This window comes from Giraffa tippelskirchi, chromosome 2 (genome assembly GCF_054371585.1).
Source record: "Giraffa tippelskirchi isolate mGirTip1 chromosome 2, T2T-mGirTip1v1.2.pri, whole genome shotgun sequence".
In the NCBI taxonomy this organism is placed as follows: domain Eukaryota; kingdom Metazoa; phylum Chordata; class Mammalia; order Artiodactyla; family Giraffidae; genus Giraffa; species Giraffa tippelskirchi.
In genome coordinates this window covers 170,884,563-170,897,099 of record NC_137276.1, presented here as the reverse complement: position 1 = coordinate 170,897,099, position 12,537 = coordinate 170,884,563, and the positions used below count along the sequence as shown (strand labels likewise).

The 12,537-nt window shown below is 40.8% G+C and overlaps 1 protein-coding gene across 17 annotated transcripts in view; it reads right to left on the bottom strand.

Annotated features, from left to right (window-relative positions):
- IGSF11 (immunoglobulin superfamily member 11) overlaps window positions 1-12,537 on the bottom strand; it is a 187,655-nt gene that overhangs the window by 72,678 nt on the left and 102,440 nt on the right. For 3 of the 17 annotated variants that reach the window (XM_081572005.1, XM_081571996.1, XM_081572001.1), the window contains exon 2: window positions 11,450-11,648. The exons of the other annotated variants lie outside the window; for them this stretch is intronic. The gene's annotated coding sequence lies outside the window, so the exon portion shown is untranslated. The remainder of the gene's footprint in view (window positions 1-11,449; window positions 11,649-12,537) is intronic. 17 annotated transcript variants of the gene reach the window in all.

The window sequence follows — 12,537 nt, the reverse complement described above, 5'->3', positions numbered from 1 at the left end:
GGAAGAATTGTTGCTTTTGAACTGTGGTGTTGGAGAAGACTCTTGAGAGTCCCTTGGACTGCAAGGAAATCCAATCAATCCATCCTAAAAGAGATCAATCCTGGGTGTTCTTTGGAAGGTCTGATGTTGAAGCTGAAACTTCAATACTTTGGCCACCTCATGTGAAGGGTTGACTCATTGGAAAAGACCCTAATGCTGGGTAGGATTGGGGGCAGGAGGAAAAGGGCATGACAGAGGATGAGACGGTTGGATGGCATCACTGACTCAATGGACATGGGTTTGGGTCGACTCCGGGAGTTGGTGATGGACAGAGAGGCCTGGCGTGCTGCAATTCATGGGGTCACAAAGAGTCAGACACGACTGAGCGACTGAATTGAACTGAACTGAATTAAAAAAAAACTCAAATAAGACTCCATTAAAAGCAGAGTATTACAAAACTCAAATTGTAAGGGGCCATTTGAAATTTTAAAAAATATTAGATGTACTACCTACTTTTACATGTGAAAAAGGATACATGTTTTATAGGTCCTCCCTAAAGAGGGACAGCTGACCAACTTCTGCAAAATGGGTTTTGTGTTCTCCTGTGGACCTGGGGAAAACAGATGCACAGTCAGTGAGGGTGAGAGGAGGAATGGGATCATGTCCTTGTGTGCCTGAAGCCGCTCAGCCTTCAGCTCCTTCCTTCCTTTTCCAGGTCTTGCCTGCCCTGGGCCTCCAGGGAATTATTACAGCCAGAGAGGTAATATGGGAAAGGAAGAGCCCACCTCTCCAAAACTTAATGGAAGATGATCCTCCAACAAAGAGGCTCTAAACATTGAATAAAAAAAGAAGTACAGAACAGGGCAGGAAAGCAGCAGAGCTTCTTGCAAACAAATGAAACACAGAACTGAAACCCATGATAAAATTATTCTTTTGAGGTTGTATCTATAAGGGATGCTAATTAACGTCAGGTAATTTTTCATAGTGCTAAGTCGCGTCAGTCGTGTCCGACTCTTTGCGACCCCTTGGACTGCAGCCTGCCAGGCTCCTCTGTCCATGGGATTCTCCAGGCAAGAATACTGGAGTGGTTGCCATTTCCTTCTCCAGGGGATCTTCCCAACCCAGGGATCAAACCCGTGTCTCTTTTGTCTCCTGCATTGGCTGGTGGGTTCTTTACCACTACCATCACCTGGGAAGCCCTAATTTTTCATAATTAAAAAAAATTAAGACACTTCAATAACTTTGAGCAAGTAATAACTAAAGAGGTTAAACCTATAGGTGCCCATATTCCAAAAGTCTTTGTACCAAAGTATACCACTGCATTAAAACACTCAGAGTACTTATTCAGCTACCTATTTTTAGGTGACACTTGAAAAGACAACACCATCAAGCTTTCTAAATATATAGCAAATCAGTTTTGTTTTACTTGTCAGAGACATGCACAGTGCATCCACCCACTGTTGCTTCTTTAATTTAACTGCAAGAGTGGTAGATATGTAGAAATACACAGAGTAAAACAGATAAAATTCATCTCACATATACAATGTGTATGATGCAGAAGCAATGGCTTCTACCCTGTTAATTAATGAGTAATTTTCCATCAACTACTCTATGTCCATCATGTGCATAGAATATTATATTCAAGAGAATGCAAGAAAAATATGGGGGCATACGACCCATATTGCCAAGAAGCATATCTTCTAGTTGGATAAATAAAAACTAATGACTGCAGAAGAAAAATCAAGACACAAGTAGCACTATGTAACTAAGTGCTAGGCAGTACTGTAATTTTTTTAAAAACCAAAACTGTTGTGACTTTGAAATTTAAAAAAAAAACCTTTAAAAAAGTAGTGCAATCTGGGCTGAACCTTGAAAATGGAAAGGCTTTAGACTGGCGTAAGAGAGGAGAGGCACCATCCTTGTCTGAATATAAAGAGGAAAAATATAAGCAAATACAGAGCAGTTGGGTGGGAAGCTAAGAAGTTCTCTGGCAGATATGGGACTAATGAAGACACAGGCCTGCAAAAATGAGAGGTTCAATTTGGAAAACAGCAGGAAACGATAGGGTGAAAATGGACTATGAAGAACCTGGAAATCCAAGCCACGTACTGCAAACAGCCAGGTAGACTCCTCCATGGAAAGAGCAAGATTAGGAAGGTGGCACTGGAAAAGAGCTAGAGTAACAGGTACATATACTGCCAAGCACCACTTCAAGCATGCAAGACACTGGAGTCGATTTCTGTACAACTGAACTGCATGTCTGTCTGGCGGCCACCATTACACTGAATGGTCAAACTAAATTTCAGTTAATTCAGAGTAACTGCAATTGATTTCTGGTTTATTCTTTCTCAGAGGCTGCATCTAAATTCTGAAAGTATTACAAAACATTAGATTTGGGGGATCTGGAGACAGGATGGGTGAAGAGCATTACTTGCCTTGATCCCTGCAAACACCTGAGGTTCTTCCACCAACAGGTCTACCCAGATCGTGCCCTCATCATTCTCATCCCTTCTGCAAGTCTGGCTCTCTCCTGGCCACATTCACACCCCTCCCTTCACACAGGCATCTCCCTGTTGCCTCCTAAGTTATCCCAGCCACAGACACTAGCAGAGCTGTCTCAGGGTCACCTCCCTGGGCACAGGGGAGCTCTGTGCCACCACGCCAAGCTCTACTTTTCTGAGGACTGGAAGAGCAGATCTGGCATCTTCCTCACCAATTCCCTTTATGCCTCTAGCTTGACTTCTAAAACTGAAAAGTTAAGAACTTGACTCTTATTGTATGGACTATGCTGTGTTTAACCTTTTCATTAAAAACAGTAAGACAGATCGCCAAATGAAAAGAGGACAAGCATAAGAGAAACAGTAAGGAGGAGGCGGGCACTGGCCAACACTACAAGCATCATCATATCAAACCAAGTGAGAGGAAAATAGGACCTATACCAGGGGATCTTTGGAAATGTCGAGTACATAAGTAAGGTGAGAGACATCAAAAGGAAAAACTGATGGGAATGTTTGACAGAAACAGAGGATACTGAGTAAGAAAGAAAATAAAATCAACCCATGGTTTTTCTAGCCTTTGAGATTTGGAAAATAATGGCATTATCAAAACAGATGCCAGTTTAGAGTGAAAGGGTTCTGATGCTGGTTTTGAATCACATTCACATAGGTTTTTATGGTTCAAGGTGACAATTTAAATGCCAGCAGAAAGGGATTTGAGGTGGGAATTTTCATTTGATTAAAATCTAGTACTAGAATGCTATATTATTAGTAGTATTAGTACCATTAAGTTGTTTCTCAGCAATACATTCATTACTATGGTTTTCAACTACTATCAGATTTCAAATAGATACACAAGTTTTATGAAATAGCACAACTGATCTTTTTAAAAAGTTTTTAAAATCTTTAAACCCTAAAATCTGCCTTTCCATTCTCATTTCTCTATTAAACAGTCTCTTCTTTTGCAGGTATAGGTACATAGGTTATTTATTTGCAGGGAGGTGGGGGTGGAAATGTACCTGAAAAAGAAACCAAAAATAATGCCATGCTGTCTCCACACACACACACACACACACACACACATGCACACACACGCATACACACGCAGCTGGGCAGCTGAAGCAGAACAGGCAAACACAGGCTGATACAAAAGAGCCTGGCCCAGCTCTGCACACCCCACCAAAGCCTGGAGGCGCATCTTGGTGAGCCCTGGCACTGAAAGATGTACTGACTGCTACCTCTCTAACTAAACCTCTGCCCAGAGGACAACCTGAAGAAGCAGGAGTAGAGTCAATTACAGTGTTAGAGAGCAAAAAGCACTGAATAACTGAAGTACATAACAGGCACACTTAGCATGGATACAGATGGGGCCATGTAAATTACTAGGTTAGCTCCAGTCAGATTAGCGAACTCTGGGGAGTGAAAATCTGGTTACAGAAAATAAATACCTAAGGGAAAAGGTTTAATGCGTGATCATGGAAAACAGAACATCAAAAACTGAGGATTATGCCAGGCCATGTGGTTTGATCTTGACTCTGAAGTACAGTTCCTAAAGAGAAGTGATAAGAAAAGGGGAGAAGAGATTGAAAGTAGAGTTGGTTGATAAAGGAAACACATGCTTTCCCACTCACCGTTTTAAGCCCTTCTTTGCACCTGAATATTTTAGTGTGTATATAAAGAATGAAGAATAGTATTTCAGGAAGACGTATTCCCAAACTCATATTTAAATCTATTTAATAAAAAAGCATTTAATCAAAAATACCTAAAACTCAAATTATTATTGCTGTACATTAAAGACAAATATTAGAACAAGATGAATTTCTACCTTTAAGGAGCAAGTCCATGAGAATAGAATGGGAGAATTCAGTGTTTTCTCTGCTTGGGAGCCTCTTCTCACTAAATTTTGGTCCACAGACTTGAGTTGGGAGGGGAGGTGGTTATTCCTGTCCTTTCCAGTCCCAAATGGACAGGACTAAACAACCAATTATTCCTGTAGGGTCCAGAAACCAGGATCTGAATGCCCAACTCCTCCTAGTCCTAAAAATCCATGAAAAGGTACAATCTCTTCAAATTACATATATTTTTAAATGTAAGGTTTAAATGTATTCAAATAGAAAATATTAATTTATAGTCAGGCTCATTACTTCCTTGCCATTCTCTCCTTTCTCTGTTGCCCAGTGCACACATCACCTCCTAACATAGCACATATTATCCTTAGTTTTCTTACTGTTTATTGCCTGTCTCTCTTTGCTAAAATGGAGGTTCTGTGAGGACAAGGATCTTCACATTTTTCATATCAGAGAAGACTAGCTTAATAAACAGCTGTTGAATGGATGCATTTGCACAGATGTGCAATTCCTGCATGCTAAGTCACTTCAGTTGAGTCCAACTCTTTGCGATCATATGGACTGTAACCTGCCAGGCTCCTCTGTCCATGGGATTCTCCAGGCAAGAATACTAGAGTGGGTTGCCATACCCTCCTCCAAGGGATCTTCCTGACCCAGGGATCAAACCCACGTCTCTTACATCTCCTGCACTGGCAGGTGGGTTCTTTTCCACTATCACTCTTAATTTGCCATTTTGAAGCAATAAAATCTATGTGCTGGAAACATAAAGTATGGTTATAGCACTGAACTGCTGTATCCTGGTCACTCTGGGCAGATGCCATGACTGTAAAAGCTATAGCTTAATGCTTTGCAGGTATAATTCAAGGATAAATGAAACAGTTTCAGAAATGCAGATCAGGGTCTCACTGGCATAACTAACATACAGAGTTCAGTAACTCTGGAGAACTAAAATATGGACACCTTTATTACAGAGTCAACATCTTTTTAAAGTAGAGTTGGCATAAGGCATAGATTACACCATAAATGAAGAAAAAGTTGGAGTCAGTTACCTCCAGGTGATACTAGGATCCAGATAAAGATGCAAGATACTGAGAAAGACAACCCTGCTCTCCCTGGCTGCTTCCACTTGGAACATGGATGCCAATCCCCTCTGTTTTTTTAAATATCTCCTTTTCTTTCTGCTCCTACTGCTCACTCCCAGTCTCTCACCCCCAGTGTTTTGCCCCTCTGCTGCTCTTTCACCCCAGCATATGCCCCACCCAGCAGGGGCAGAACTTGTCATATGTGCAGAGCCAGCAGGCCTCCCCTGCCCACCAGCATGTGCCAAGCTCAGCAGTGGCCTGGCACTCATAAATAAGCTCTGATCTGAATAGAGCAGAGCACAGACAGCCCCTAGAATTAACTGTTCCATGCACGCAGCCCCGGGCACCCACCCAGAAGCTAAACACACTCAGTGCATCCAGGATAAGTCCCCTTAAAACTAGAGAAAATGGTCGTCTCTGTCAACTGCCTGAGCATAGTGGAATTCAGTGCCACCAGGGCTCTGACAGAAGGTTAAACGAATAAATGAAATAAAGACCCGACTCATTTCTTTCAGCTGACTCGTCTGAGTCCCCAAAGACCTGGTGCCACAACCACTTGAAATTCAGAACAAGAAGGGCCATCTCGATCTCTAAAGTTCTTCCACTTCCTTTAAAGGTGGATGGTTCAATCACCACCAACTTTTCAGCCTCCATTACATTATGAACAACTATTCTGAGCACTGTACAGACTATTAAATAAAAACATAAAAGACAATAGTGGTAGAAAATATTGAGGATATTTAAGTACTGAGGTGGATCATGGATTTAGGACTTGGAGAAACAAGGAGCGTTTCAGAAAAGAAAAACAGCCCGTGCAGAGAATCAGCAGCAGACACGAACATGAAACATTCTTAAGACAAGGAAGACACTAAACTAGCTTCAAGTAGTAGGGTTCATGCAAAAGAGCTATGGATGATAACGTGGGTCAGTCTCCTTTCAGGAGACATGAATGCCAGGATTCATATCCTTGAATGCCAGGATAAGAAGTGTGGCATTTTGGACAATGCAGAAAGCATGTGAATAAAAAGAGAGATGGAAATGATGTTTCATAAAAATGTATTTGGTGGCCACAGGTAGGCTGAGTGGCAGTAGATAATGGCTTAACAATGATCAGTTGGAAAATAATGCAACAGTTCAGTTGTTGGTAATGAGAATCACCACTAATGTATTAGTAACTGCAATGAAGACGAAAAAGCGAAGAGGGAAACAGAGCAGCAAGGAAGAACTCTCAGTCCCTTCCAGGACATGGAAAAGCACACTCATTCCAGCTGCGTATGTTGAGGGGCATGAAGTCCTATTTGAGGGGTCCCACAATTCTTTAGCACATCCTTGTTACAGCACCTAATCTGACTGCTCTTATTCAGCACACAAACCACATTCATGTAACGCTCCCCCAAAGAGACTTCAGTACATCTCTAATCAATGTGTCTCCTTTCAATTCTCCTCCTGTTCTCCATTCCTTTCTTCTAACAAGCAGTTCAGTGTCAAATTTTGGGGGAGAGGCTTCTACCACAATCAGCACTCCACAGAGCTCATCTCCTCTCCTCTCTTCTAGAATCTTTCTTCTCCATTATCTTTTGAGTTAATCTAATTAAAAAACATTTATCAAGATACCTCATCACCATAGTGATAAGAAAGCAACACTGCAGAGAAGAGAAAAAACTGCCCTTCTTTGAGTAAACATTTCTCAGTTTCCATCAGTTTACAAAAAAGATTAGGCCATTAATCTCCAGTCTCTCAAAATAAGCCTGCAAATAGATCAACCCTCTTTCCAAGACCAATATATAGTGCAAGCCTCATCCTAATTGCTCTAATTACAGAAGAACATAATGAGATACAGCAGCAGATGGCTACAGATTAAATCTGACAGAGAAGAAATTCTCCTCTCTAATCTTTTTATTGAAGAAACTTTGCCCTGAAAAAAAATTATTTTGTTTACAAAGCCAAATATATATTTTTAAAAGTCCCATTCTACTTTTCTATTTTCATCAGTAGTACCTTTCCTTAAAAAAAAAATTTTACGCATTTCATGTAGCTTTCATTATAACATGTAGCAGATAAATTTGTACTTCTTACTGAACAAAAGATGTGCTCATAGAAAGTTTGTCCAAAGTTTATATAATAAATCATATATTTCCACAAACTTGTTCTAAAATTTCTAAGATATGTTCTGTCATATATAAAATCAGGAACTGAGGTTATTGAGGATAACAACAAAAAGTCTTCATTTAAAGCACTCTTAGCCCAGCTTTCAAAGAGAAGTGGAATGTCACACTTCCAACTACCATGTTAATACCTTTCAAACTCAATGTCCAAAAGTGAAGTCACTATCTTCTCCTCTTAAATAAGTTTATTTTCCCAACTCTTTTCTCTGGCTAATGGTAACAACAAGCTCTAACTTTGGCGCTATCTTTTCCAACTCCTTTCGTGCTGATGTCAGTACTATCAAATGGTATCTGATAATGTGCTTAAGTCGCTCAGTCATGTCTGACTCTTTGCAACCCCATGGACTGTAGCCCTGCAGGCTCTTCTGTCCATAGGGATTCTCCAGGCAAGAATACTGGAGTGGGTTGCCATGCCCTCCTCCAGAGATCTTCCCGACCCAGGGATCGAACCCAGGCCCCCCACATTGCAGGTGGATTTGTTACCATCTAAGCCACCAGCAAAGCCCATGACTACTGGAGTGGGTAGCCTATCCCTTCTCCAGAGGGTCTTCCCAACCCAGGAATCGAATGGGGTCTCCTGCATTGCAGGCAGATTCTTTACCAGCTGAGCTAACTCACTGACTAATAAAATTATCGATTACCATTTCAAAACACAACTGTTTGAAGTTTAACAAGATACAAGAACCTTTAAAATAAGTAAATTTCTATTATACGATATGGGGCAAGAAAAAAAAGGCAAAGAATTTTATCACCCAGACATAAACTTTCATGTAACCTCTTTCAAACAGAAAAATTAATGTCCCTCTCTTAGCCCTGTTTCCTTAATAAAATCCCCTCCTCTCTCCTTAATGCCTTCATTGAAAAGGCCTCTTGATAGTTTCTTTCATTTAGTATTTAACTAGCCAATAATCATAATAGCCATAATGCATTAATCTTCATAGACTACATCATGCCCCATGGTTAGGCAAATTAATCCTGAATTCTCAGCAGCTTTAAACAAAGTTTACTTCTTGCTCACACAATATTCTCTGTAGATCCAAAAGTCCTCTACTAAATGGTAACTCAGGCATCCAGTCTAGTATCACCTTGTGATAACATCAACTCAACACCTGGGTCTCTACAATCCATATGGCAAAGTACTTCGGCTCATAAATGACACCTGTCACCTTACTTATAATCTACTATTTAGAAGAAATAAGTGGTCCCAACCTAACTGCCAGGAAGGCAAGAAAAAGCAGCCTTGGCCTGGCTCTAAAGAGGAAAATAAAACAGGACTAAGTAACCATGTACCACTGTCTCTGCCACCAAGAGGCACTTATTCTATGCCTAATTAACTACCACACATCTGGAAGTCTTCATATGTATTAACATCTTTAATATCCACAACCACCTCTAGATAGGTATTATTATCATTATACCATTTTACAAACAAGGAAATTGAGGGCCAAAGAAGTTAGGTAGCTTACCAAAGCTTGTAAGAGGCCTAGCTGGGATTCAAATCCACGCAATGGACTCCAGAATGCACTACGTCACACTGCTTCTCAAATATGCAAGACAGTGTGAGGCACTGTTAAGGATACTCATCTTCAAGTATACGTATGCCCATAAGATGAAAGAAGTATTTAGATATATTCTATTAAGTCTTGAGAGGACAAAATAAGAGGCAATACTGAGAGAAACAATTAAATGAAAAGAATATTTTTGAGTGCCTATTACTAAGCCAGACATCACTCTACAGACTGTATGTATCTTTCATCTAAGCATCAAAACACTCCCACGAGGTGGGTATTTTTATTCCAGTTACACGAATGAAAAAAATAGACTCAGAGAGATTAAGTAACTTGACTAAGATATTACATGATTTAAACCCAAATTAAACTGGTTTCTAAGCCTGCGCAATTTTCCACTGCATCTCACTGTTCTTCAAAACAGAGATAATACATACAAATCTCAGTCTACATATCAGGTGGGCAAGAAATGTAGTAACTTCATTCTCTACATTTTTTTTCAGCAACTAAACTTAACTTTGATCATGAGCCCCCATCTTGCCGAGGGGCAGAAACATAATCTTTGCGGTTCTGCTGTGAAGTCTTAAGGAAAAGTCCATCTTCCTCTAGATTTCACTAAACCTTCCCAGAGGTCCTCTCAAGCACAAGGCCAGTATCTGGGCTCTCTCAACTCCTGTGAGCTTAGTTGCTCAGTCATGTCTGACTCTTTGCGACTCCATGGACTGTAGCCCTCCAGGCTTCTCTGTCCATGGGGATCCTCCAGGCTAGAATACTGCAGCGGGTTGCCATGCCCTCCTCCAAAAGGCTCTTCCTCAATTTGTCCACAAAAATCTTTTCTCCTGACTTTTCCAAATTTAGTTTTGCAGTCAGACCCAGACATTGTAAATTTCTGAAATTCAAAAACCAGACACTTGCCTCTTCCCTGCATCCTGCTGACGTATCTCTTCCCTCCACTGCTAACCAAAGAAAGTAAAACTGTCAGAGGGCAGCAGGGAATACCAGGAAGAGAAAGTACACTGGTTACTATATCACAATATCACATGTTATATAAAGAAAGCGTTTTGACGACTGAAGCTGTGGAAGATGTAATGAGCCATATGAGACAGTGAATGTCCCAGTATAAGAGGTATTTAAGGCAAGTGTGGTTGGTCATGGAGGTAGAGCAATACAGTGCAGAGCCTTAAGAGGTATATCTGGAAGATGGGGGCAGGGGAAGCAGCAGTGATTGAACCTAGAGTACTTGTCATCTTAATGGACAGTAGGAGAGAGGGAAAGAAAAATTTAAAACAAGTAAAGCTATAATTTCGAGGAAACCAGAGCTGATTTTCTATGCATATTCAAATAGAAGAGGATAGTAAAGGGACAGGTTACCATCAATCTCAACATTGACAAGAAGAAAACTAAGGAAAATATGTATAGACCACAAACGAATAGAATGAAAACATCCAAGAATAAGATTTCCTAAGTTTACTGAAGTAAGATGAAGAAAAGAAGAGGGAATGGCAGGAAGAAAGGTGAGGATGTGGAAGATTCTCCAAAAAAGTATGAGCTGCAAGCACTTTGTCACCGAGCACTGCCACTCACAGATACCTTGCTTCTGGCCTAAACCTGCAGAGCCCCCAGGAGACAGAAGGCCGAGTGTGCCAAGTGAGGGGACAAAAGACCATGGCAGCCCAGTCATTACACTTATCCCTTCTATAGACTAGAGAATACATCCTGATTGTCCTAATAATTTTCTCTCAACTTTTTTTCTGAGAGCTAATGATAATAATAAATTGCTGATAAGGACTCCCAAAGGTATCAGAACTTATGCGAAGCCACATTAAAATGCAGCTTGGAGTTATGCAAAGTATCACATTAAAATTTAAGACTCTTCAAAGTTCAGTCTCATTTAATTTCGAAGCAGTATTTCAAACGAAAAGGCACTATGGGGATTGACAGAGAAAAGGGAGATAATGGGATCCTATCTCTACAAACGAGAGAACTGAGGTAGGAGGGGAGGGGTATCTACCAGACATTTTTAACGACAGCTTCATTTGTGACATATTCAATATTACAAACGCCTGCCCCTCTGTCACAGTACCTGAACAAAGGAACCATTTTACTTGCTTGTTACATCATCATTATTGATCAAGACGAAAAGCTACATCTCTGGCTCTGACCTCCCTTAAGCCCTAGACCCACATATTGAACTGCTTCCTAATTTTCTCTTCCCTTGGATCACATTTACAAGCAGCACCAATTCAATCTGTCCTGGACTGGACTTACCATCTTTTTCCAAAATCTGACCTTCCTCCTTTATTCTCCATTCCTATGCACCTAAAACAAGAACCTAGAAGATTCATCCTTTAAGATGAAGAAATCAGATTTCACCTCCTCTGCTCCTCTCCAGGTGGTGTCCTCCTTTTCATCCCTCCTGCCACGTGCTCCCTCAGTTCAGACTCTCATCGTCTCTCCTCTGAGCTCCTGCACCAGCCTCTTAGCATCTGCCCCTCTTCTCCACATTGTATCTCTCACCAGAAGATTCTACACTCTTGAACTGGAGGGATACTTCTAAAATGCAAATTTGAAACTATAATGGAAAAAAATATAAAAAAAGAATGTCTATGTGTGTATAATTAAGTCACTTTGTTATATAGCAGAGATTGGCACAACATTGTAAATTAACTATACTTCAATTACAAAAAATTAAAATGCAAATTTGATCATGACACACCCCAGAATAAGGCCTTGGGATGACAGCCCTTTCTCCATTAGACACAAATCAAGCTTCATAGCATGACAGAAAGGCCTTCTGTGGGCCTGCCATCAACAGCTGCCCCTCCCAGCACTGGCAACATCGTTACAATGAAGTAAGCCTGAATAACTTGCTACATTCTCCATGCTACTTGGCACTTTTTTTTCTTTCTGGTGTACTCCCAGTGTAGCTCCCTCTGCCTGGAATCTCCTTCCCCTTGTCAACAAGCCACAGTTCAAATTTTTTTTTTTTTTTTGGCCACGCTGCAAGGCACATGGAACTTCCCCAACCAGGGATCAAACCAATGTCCACTGCAGTCTTAACCACTGGACCACAAAGGAAGTCTGGGACTGACATAAACACACTGCTGCTGCTGCTGCTAAGTCACTTCAGTCGTGTCCGACTCTGTGCGACACCACAGACAGCAGCCCACCAGGCTCCCCTGTCCCTGGGATTCTCCAGGCAAGAACACTGGAGTGGGTTGCCATTTCCTTCTCCAGTGCATGAAAGTGAAAAGTGAAAGTGAAGTCGTTACTCTCTATAAAATAGATAACTAATAAGAACCTGCTGTATACAGAGGACTCTACTCAATATTCTGCAATGGCCTATATGGGAAAAGAATTTTTTTAAAAAAGAGTAGATATATGTATAACTGATTCACTTTGCTATACACCTGAAGCTAACACAACACTGTAAATCAACTATATTCCAATAAAAACTTTTA